The following is an 8,005-nucleotide window of genomic DNA, read 5'->3' on the forward strand; positions in this document are numbered from 1 at the left end:
AATTAGGGTACTCCTAAGGCTTAGGAAGAGCCACACTCAAGGGGCCAAAGAGCCGCATGTGGCTCGAAAGCTCAAGTTTGCCAACCATGGTCTTAGCATGAAGGAAAAACAAGTTCCCCAACCCCGTGTCTACAGTTCCTTAAAAAGTGTCCCACCACACCCAACACCCAGGAGCCCACCTCACCCACCAACTCCCCTGCCTGTGAATCTAAGGAGGAAAGAGAGTTTGCCTCGAGGCTCCAGGTACTTAGTAGGATTGGGGCTGGGTGGCTGCTGCCCCCAGACAGGAAGGTCACACCCCTACTGTTATAGATGTCTTGGCTTAGGCTTTGGCGATGAATAGTTGCTCAAATCTGTATTGCACCCCAAAGCCCCGTCATTAACTCGACTTTAAAAAGGACGGTTATGGGCCCACTTGCTTGTTTTGCAGCCTGTGAGCTAGGAGCCAAGGCATAAAATCAAATATAAATCCGTGTGTTTTCTTGAGGAGAAGCTTTAGGACAGGCAGAGGGTGAGCACTGGGCAGCTTTGCCCTGGGTTTGCCGGCTCCCCGCATATCCTCGCAGAGCTAAAGAAACTCACCAAGGCAGCGTGGGCAGCATTGGCTGGGAAAGGAGACCTCCTTGGAAACTGTGAAGTCGCAGCGCCCCCTGCCAGCACGTGGCCGCAATAGCTAGGAAGCTTTCCAGAGCGGAGCCTGTGCCAGGGCCCCAGGGCCTGGGGGAGAACCTCCCCCTGGCAGCAAGGAGCATCTTTGCTCCCGTGGGAATCTGGAAGTCGTCTGCAAGGTGAACTCCCGGCTCTGTCTTCCCTTTCCTCCCCTCCCCCATCTACTCAAAGAGGACCCAGGAACCAGCAAAGGACATAGCGGGGTCTCCCTAGTGTTCTGCCTGACCCCCAACCATGCCCCAGCCTCTGCTTATTTGAGGCAGTCTTCAGTTAACTGGATGTAAGGTGGTGACATCACCATTATCATTATTATGAGCATGTCAGTTATATTATTTATGACCATCTCATATTATGATCATCTCAGCTACGACTCGAAGAGCAGATGTCATAGCTTACGTGCCCAGTAGCCCTAAAGAAAACAATAACAAAAGCATCGCATTGATGCCAAATATGACAAAGTGTCAGTCAATTCCAATTTCAAAAATACTGCTAAAAATCTAGTCCAGGTTCTGGCTTGACCTGGACCCTTCCTTCCCCCCGGCCTCCACACCCATGTCATTCCTAGGCCCGTTTTTCACTTCAGTCCTCTTGCCAGCATTAAATGCGCGTGTTCCCTATCTTTACAATTAGAAATTAAATGAAATTTTGAACTCATCACTCTAGAACACACTTTTCCAGGTTTTTTTTTTGTATCCTAAACATCAAAACAAGAATTCTCACTAAATGCTGTCACCAAGCTTGGCATCGCGTGTGCCTTCCTAGAGAGCAGCGACCCTGCGGGAACTTATCCACAGTCCGCTCACCATGCAGCTCTGACTCAGGTTCTGGCAGCTCACTCTCCAGCACTCTCCTCCCTGAGTCTTCCCCATCACAGCCAGAGATCTGGATGTCTGTCACCCATGACACCCCCTCTTCCTTAGCCCCACATCCCTGTCTGCATGTCCTTCGGTCCTGCCTTCAAAATATGCTCTGTATCTAGCTCCTCGCCACTCCACTGTTACCACCTGAGAACGAGTGTCCATCCATCATCAGAGGAGGCTCCTGCCCCTCTGCCTCCTCCCTTCTATTATCCTCACAGCAGCCAGGGGGAACCTTTCAAAATCCACATCAGATCATGGCAACAATTACAACTAAACTCATTGGCTCTCCACTGCACTCTAGGATTGGATTCAAATGCTTAGCTCTGCCTTCAAGGCTTTGCTGTCTGCACCCTGCCTAATTCTCCAACCTCCTTCAGGGCTCCGTCCTCCTCACTCCTGCTGACCTGGGCACACACCTCTCCTGGGGTTTACAACTTTGCAAGTCAGAGTCTTTAGCAGACATTTTCCACCTGCTTCATTTAGCTTTCAGCTTTAATGCCTCTGTGTGAACTCACAACCTCAATTCTTCCTCTTTGTGTCAGGGTCCTTACATCAACAAACTACAACCAATTGTGCATTCACTGGTATACTGTCAGACTCCCTCACTGGGTGGTAAGTTTGGTGAGGGTGCGGAAAGCATCTGTCTTGCTCATTGATGTATCCCCAGTGCCAGGTTCAGGGCCAGCTGGAGTAGGTACTCAGTTGAACGAGTGAATAAATGAATGGACTTTCAGGGGTTGATGTTACGAGCTCAGAGAGGGTTAGTGATTTGCATGCTGCCACACATCTAGCAGGAGGATGTGAAGTTCCTAGGAGAACCTACCACCTGCCTGAAAGACTGCTGGGACAATGAGAAGTGGGGACGTGTGGGGCAGGCAGGTGAGAAGATTCTAGAACAGTAACTCTCAGCGAGAATCCCTCTGGTGTGGGATCCTTTAAGAATGTGTGAAGCATATTAAATGTTTACATTTCTTGAAAAAATATATTTTGTTTTCATAATTCAGAGTGTTGTAAGTAAGGCTCTCTCCACCAGACACTCCCCTCACCCGCCTTCCCCATCTGGGGAGGATAACAAATAACACAGGACTTCTCTGAGCGCAGATTTTTAGGTTTATTGCAAGGAAGAGGGCTTAGAAGGCTACCAAGAAACTAACCCAGAGTTTGGGTCTCAGTGACTTAGAAGCCAGCAAGACTGCACTTGACCTGGGAGAGTCTCACTCAACAGCAGAGGGTGCCAGAGAGCCGGGTCATGTGCCGAGTCCAAAGGGGGAGTGTTGAGTCCACCGAAAGCGGGGAGCCAGCCCCTGCGGTCTAAAACAGGATCTGTTCCTTCCTCCTGCCTCTACCAGGCTGTGATTTTGCTATACTTCAGTGTGGGAAAATGCTAAATAGCCAAATGGATAGCTGTAAAAGAAATGCTAGCTGTTATTGTTATTTATTTTTTTAATATATTTTTATTGATTTTAGAGAGGAAGGGAGGAGAGAGAGATAGAAACATCAATGATGAGAGAGAATCATTGATTGGCTGCCTTCTGCATGCCCTCTACTGGGGATAGAGCCCACAACCCAGGCATGTGCCTTTGACTGGAATCAAACCAGGGACCCTTCAGTCCACAGGCCAATGCTCTATCCACTGAGCCAAACTGGCTAGGGCTGTGTTATTTGTTTTATTATTATTATTATTATTATTATTATTAGAAGCCCAATGCACGAAATTCGTGCATGGGTAGAGTCCCTAGGACTGGCTGGTGATCAGAGCCATCTGTGGGGCTACCAGCAGGGCAATCTATTGGGGGGACCCCCCGCTGGCACCTGCCTTGGCTGGACTGGCGCCACCTGCTTGCCAGCCTGCCTCCCGCCACCACCAGTCACCTCCCTCTGCAGGGTGACTGGCGGGGTGATGCGGGGGAGGCCGCTGGCACTTGCCTTGGCTGGCCTGGGGCCTGCAGGCTGAGGGCAGCTCCTGTGTTGAGTGTCTGCCCCCTGGCGGTCAGTGCACATCATAGTGACCGATCTTTCCACCGGTCTTTCCAACATTCGGTCGACTTGCATATTAGGCTTTTATTATATAGGATTATTATTACTACTAACAACAGGTGTATAAGTGACACGTGATATTAAGAAAGAAGCCCAGAGTCTGGGATAAGGGCCAGAGTGGGAAATGTGTTTGAATAGTTGGTTTGTTTTGTTTTTTTCTTGGCTGTGGGGTGTGATGTTTCAGTGGATAGTGGTTTTGGTTGGTTGGTTGGTTGGTGGGTGGGTTTTTAGTGTATAGGTTAATATGTCTTTCTGGGGAAAGGTGCTTTTTCCCTCCAGAGTGAGTTGATATATCTCTGTGAAATTATTTAAATAGGACATTCAGAAAGCCAAGAGACATATGAAAACATGCTCAAAGTCACTAATCATCCGAGAGATGCAAATCAAAACAACAATGAGGTACCATCTCACACCTGTCAGAATGGCTATCATCAACAAATCAACAAACGACAAGTGCTGGAGAGGATGTGGAGAAAAAGGAACACTTGTGCACTGCTGGTGGGAATGCAGACTGGTGCAGCCACTATGGAAGACAGTATGGAGTTTCCTCAAAAAACAAAACATGGAACTCCCATTTGACCCTGTGATCCCACTTCTAGGAATATATCCCAAGAAACCAAAAACACCAATCAGAAAGGATATATGCACCCATATGTTCATAGCAGCACAATTCACCATAGCTAAGATCTGGAAACAGCCTAAGTGCCCATCAGTAGATGAATGGATTAGAAAACTGTGGTACATCTACACGATGGAATACTATGCTGCTGTAAAAAAGAAGGAACTCTTACAATTTGCAACGGCATGGATGGAGCTGGAGAGCATTATGCTAAGTGAAATAAGCCAGTCAATGAAGGAAAAATACCACATGATCTCACTCATTCATGGATAATAAAGACCATTACAAACTTTTGAACAATAATAGATACAGAGGCAGAGCTGCCTCAAACTGATTGTCAAACTGCAGTGGGAAGGCCAGAGAGGGTTGGGGGGCAGAAGGGAGGGGAGTAAGAGATCAAGATTGTCAAGGGCAGGGAAAAAAAAAGGAGACATATGTAATACTCTTTGTAATACTTTAAGCAATAAAAAAAATAAAATAAAAAGAAAAAAAAAGAAATGATTTAAATATCCCTTTTCAAAGGACTGAAGGGAAGAGAATGATGGGAACGACAACTTCATATATCAAAGAAAATAGGGAAGGTGTGAAAACACCCTTTATCAACTTTGCTAGTAAATCCCCACATCCCTCCATTTGGAATGAGATTTATTAAGTCAGAGAATGTGAGAGCGGGAAGAAACATTGAAGGTAGCACCTTCTCATTGTTAGAGAGGTGGGACTGTGGAAGGGATCATCCAAGGTCACAGCACCCAAGGTCACGGGAGTGCTGGGCAGTTTCCTGTGGGGAGTGCAGTGAAAGGACGGTGGTGGGGGCTAGGCGTTCATTCCACCCTTTATCACATGATCATTGTAGGAAAGGGGGGAACACAAAATTGTTTTAATTGCCTGGAATCCTGCCACTTCGAGATGATCATTGTTTGAATTTTTGCTGTAATAATTTTCCTGACTTTCAGAGTTATATTAATACTTATATCAAAACTTACATTTTGCTAAAACTGGAGTACACTAAACATGATGCTTTGTAACCTTTGTGTGTGCACCAACATAACAGGAACACTTTTCCATGTCAATTAGTATCCACCTTCAACATAATTCTTAACAAATACATACTGTTCTGGTGAGTGGCTGTGTCCTCATTATTTTAATCAAATCCTTATCGACAGATATAAGCACTTTTTAAATGTTAAACTCATAAATGACTGTACTAAACCTTCCTGTTCATACATCTTTTGCGTAAGTGGCATGTACCTGCCAGTCAGTGTGGCATTTTGTAGGAATGCAGTACATTGGTGTAGGCTGGGTTTGAACTCTGGCTCCAGAACTTACTGTCTCTACACAAAGTCATGACTTTTCTAGGCCCCAACTTCCCCATCTCCAAGTGGAAGCATCATAGTATTAATCTCCCAGGGGTGTTGGGAGGATAAATGAGGCTATAAAAGGAAAGAAACTTGTTAGTGCCAAGCACATAGCAAGCCCTAAATAAATATTAACTACTACAATATAATTACTATTGCAACCCCTGAAAAAAATTGGCTCCTCAAAATAACTTCCATGGTTTTCTCTTACTCTTTGAACCAGAGTTACCAGAGTTTCATAAAGAAGTTTTAGGTGCTACACTTCAGTAGCTAGAAGATATTTCCTTTTTCATTAAACTATTTACTATGTTCTGGTTATAATACTTAATGTCAGTCAAAAAAGAAGTATCTGATTCTACACCCTCATTGAAGACTCTGGAGTAACCTTGAATGGACCGAGACATTTGTAAAAATGCTCAAAGCAGAGCCTCTTGTTCTCCAGTGCCTTCAAACTAATCTCTGCTTTTTTTTTTCTTATGTTCATGGGCCTCCACTATTTCACAGTCCTTATAGCTGGAACACAGACAGAAACAGAAGCCATTTTCTCCAAAACTTTGTTTTAATCTAGACAGATATCCACAGCCACACTGGACAGATTTCAGGTTCATATTCCCATCAGAAGCTTTGGAGACCAACGACCATTCCTATCTAGGGGTAACCCAATTTTGTGTCACCAATGTTTCTCCAAGGGGTGTCGAAAAATAGGGACTTTCCACCCTCTTTAAAAAGCTGGTTGGAAGAGTCCAGTCATGGAGAATCCATCGCAGAGGTCAGAGGTCAGTGACCAAAGTTCAAAGTGACCAGAACTTCCCAGAGCTGTGAATACCAGTTTCTCCATGCTTCTGGCAGCCCCTCCTCTGCTCCATGGACACCACAGACAGGACATCCCAAGGACTGATGTGGTGGAGCTCTGGTTGAATCTGAACACCAAACACTGGGTGGTCCCTGGTCTATAAGGGATGCACAGAACGACCTAATGTGTCTTTTCCATAGTGTGCCACCCTTCCTTTCAGTGGTGACCAGTGACATCCTATATAATAAAAGGCTAATATGCAAATTGACTAAACGGCGGAATGACCGGTTGCTATGATACGCTCTGACCACCAGGAAGAGCACTGCTCAGCCAGAAGCCAGGCTCACAGCTGGCGAATGCAGTGGCGGTGGCGGGAGCCTCTCCTGCCTCCACGGCAGTTGGACATTCCCTAAGGGCTCCCGGACTGCAAGAGGGCACAGGCCGGGCTGAGGGACCCCCAAGTGCACAAATTTCATGCACCGGGCCTCTAGTTGGACTAGAATGTCTCAGAGTGTTGTGGTGTCTTGTCAACTTAGCTAAGCTAGTTTTGTTTCCCAGGATTTTCTACCCTGTAAGGTTCTGAGTTAGAGTTGGACACAGGAAAAACGTGTGCAGGATTAGAGAGGTGAAAGTAAAGCCACAGAAAATATGCTCTGAAGGTTGGTGTAGGACAGGTGCCACTGCTGCTTGCACATGCTGGCACTGTGGGCTGGCAGGCCTTGCTGGTGTGGGGCAGCACTGGGGCCTAGTCGCTCCATCTCCGCCAGGCCTCCTCCTAGAAGGTCTCCATATCCTGGACCAGGCGTGTGTGCAGCTCCATGCCAGCAGACACCAGCTCCTTTTCAAATTAATCCTGCAGACCAGTTTGTCCTGCTATCTCCAACTTCACATTCAACTTTTCTTCCCATCTGTTGGTCCTACGGTAAATATCAGGCTCAGCCCCACAGCTTCTGTTTCTACTTTGTTTGTTAAATTATTTTATTGATTAGATTTCACATATAAGTGAGATCATATAGTATTTGTCTTTCTCTGCTTTATTTCACTTAGCATGATAATCTCCAGTTTCATCCATGCTGTTGCAAAAGGTAAGATTTCCTTCTTTTTTATGGCCACATAGTATTCCATTGTGTAAATGTACCAGAGCTTTTTTATCCACTCATCTACTGATGTGTACTTGGTCTGTTTCCAGATCCAGGCTATCCTATCTAATAAAAGAGAAACATGCAAATTGACCATAACCCCGACACCCTTCCCATTGGCTAATCAGTAGGATATGCAAATTAACTGCCAACCAAGATGGCGGCCGGCAGCCACGCAGCTGAAGCGAACAGGAGGCTTGCTTGCTCCAGTGACAGCTATAGAAGGTAAATAAATCCAGAATTAAAAAAGAAAGAAAAAAGGAGAGGCTGGGAGCTTAAGTTCCCCTCCAGCCTGAAAACGGCTCTCAGGCCCTCACCCAGACTGGCCAGGCACCCCAGTGGGGACCCCCACCCTGAAGGGGGTGTGACCAGCTGCAAACAGCCATCAGCCCGTCATCCAGGCTGGCCAGGCACCCAAGCAGGACCCCCACCCTGATCTGGGACACTTTCAGGGCAAACCAGCCAGCCCCCTCCCGTGCACCAGGCCTCTATCCTATACTACAGGCAGGGCAGGACAGCGCGAGCTGCCATCC

At 46.6% G+C, this 8,005-nt stretch overlaps 1 long non-coding RNA gene across 1 annotated transcript in view; it reads right to left on the bottom strand.

Annotated features, from left to right (window-relative positions):
• The window catches only part of LOC106727980, a 9,266-nt gene that overhangs the window by 3 nt on the left and 1,258 nt on the right, over window positions 1–8,005 (bottom strand). The window contains exons 2-3 of the long non-coding RNA XR_001364210.1: window positions 6,257–6,259; window positions 1–91 (exon numbers count right to left, since the gene is read on the bottom strand). The exon at window positions 1–91 is cut by the window's left edge and continues 3 nt beyond it. This is a non-coding gene — a long non-coding RNA (uncharacterized LOC106727980). The remainder of the gene's footprint in view (window positions 92–6,256; window positions 6,260–8,005) is intronic.

The sequence above is a fragment of the Myotis brandtii genome, unplaced genomic scaffold (assembly GCF_000412655.1).
Source record: "Myotis brandtii unplaced genomic scaffold, ASM41265v1 scaffold513, whole genome shotgun sequence".
In the NCBI taxonomy this organism is placed as follows: domain Eukaryota; kingdom Metazoa; phylum Chordata; class Mammalia; order Chiroptera; family Vespertilionidae; genus Myotis; species Myotis brandtii.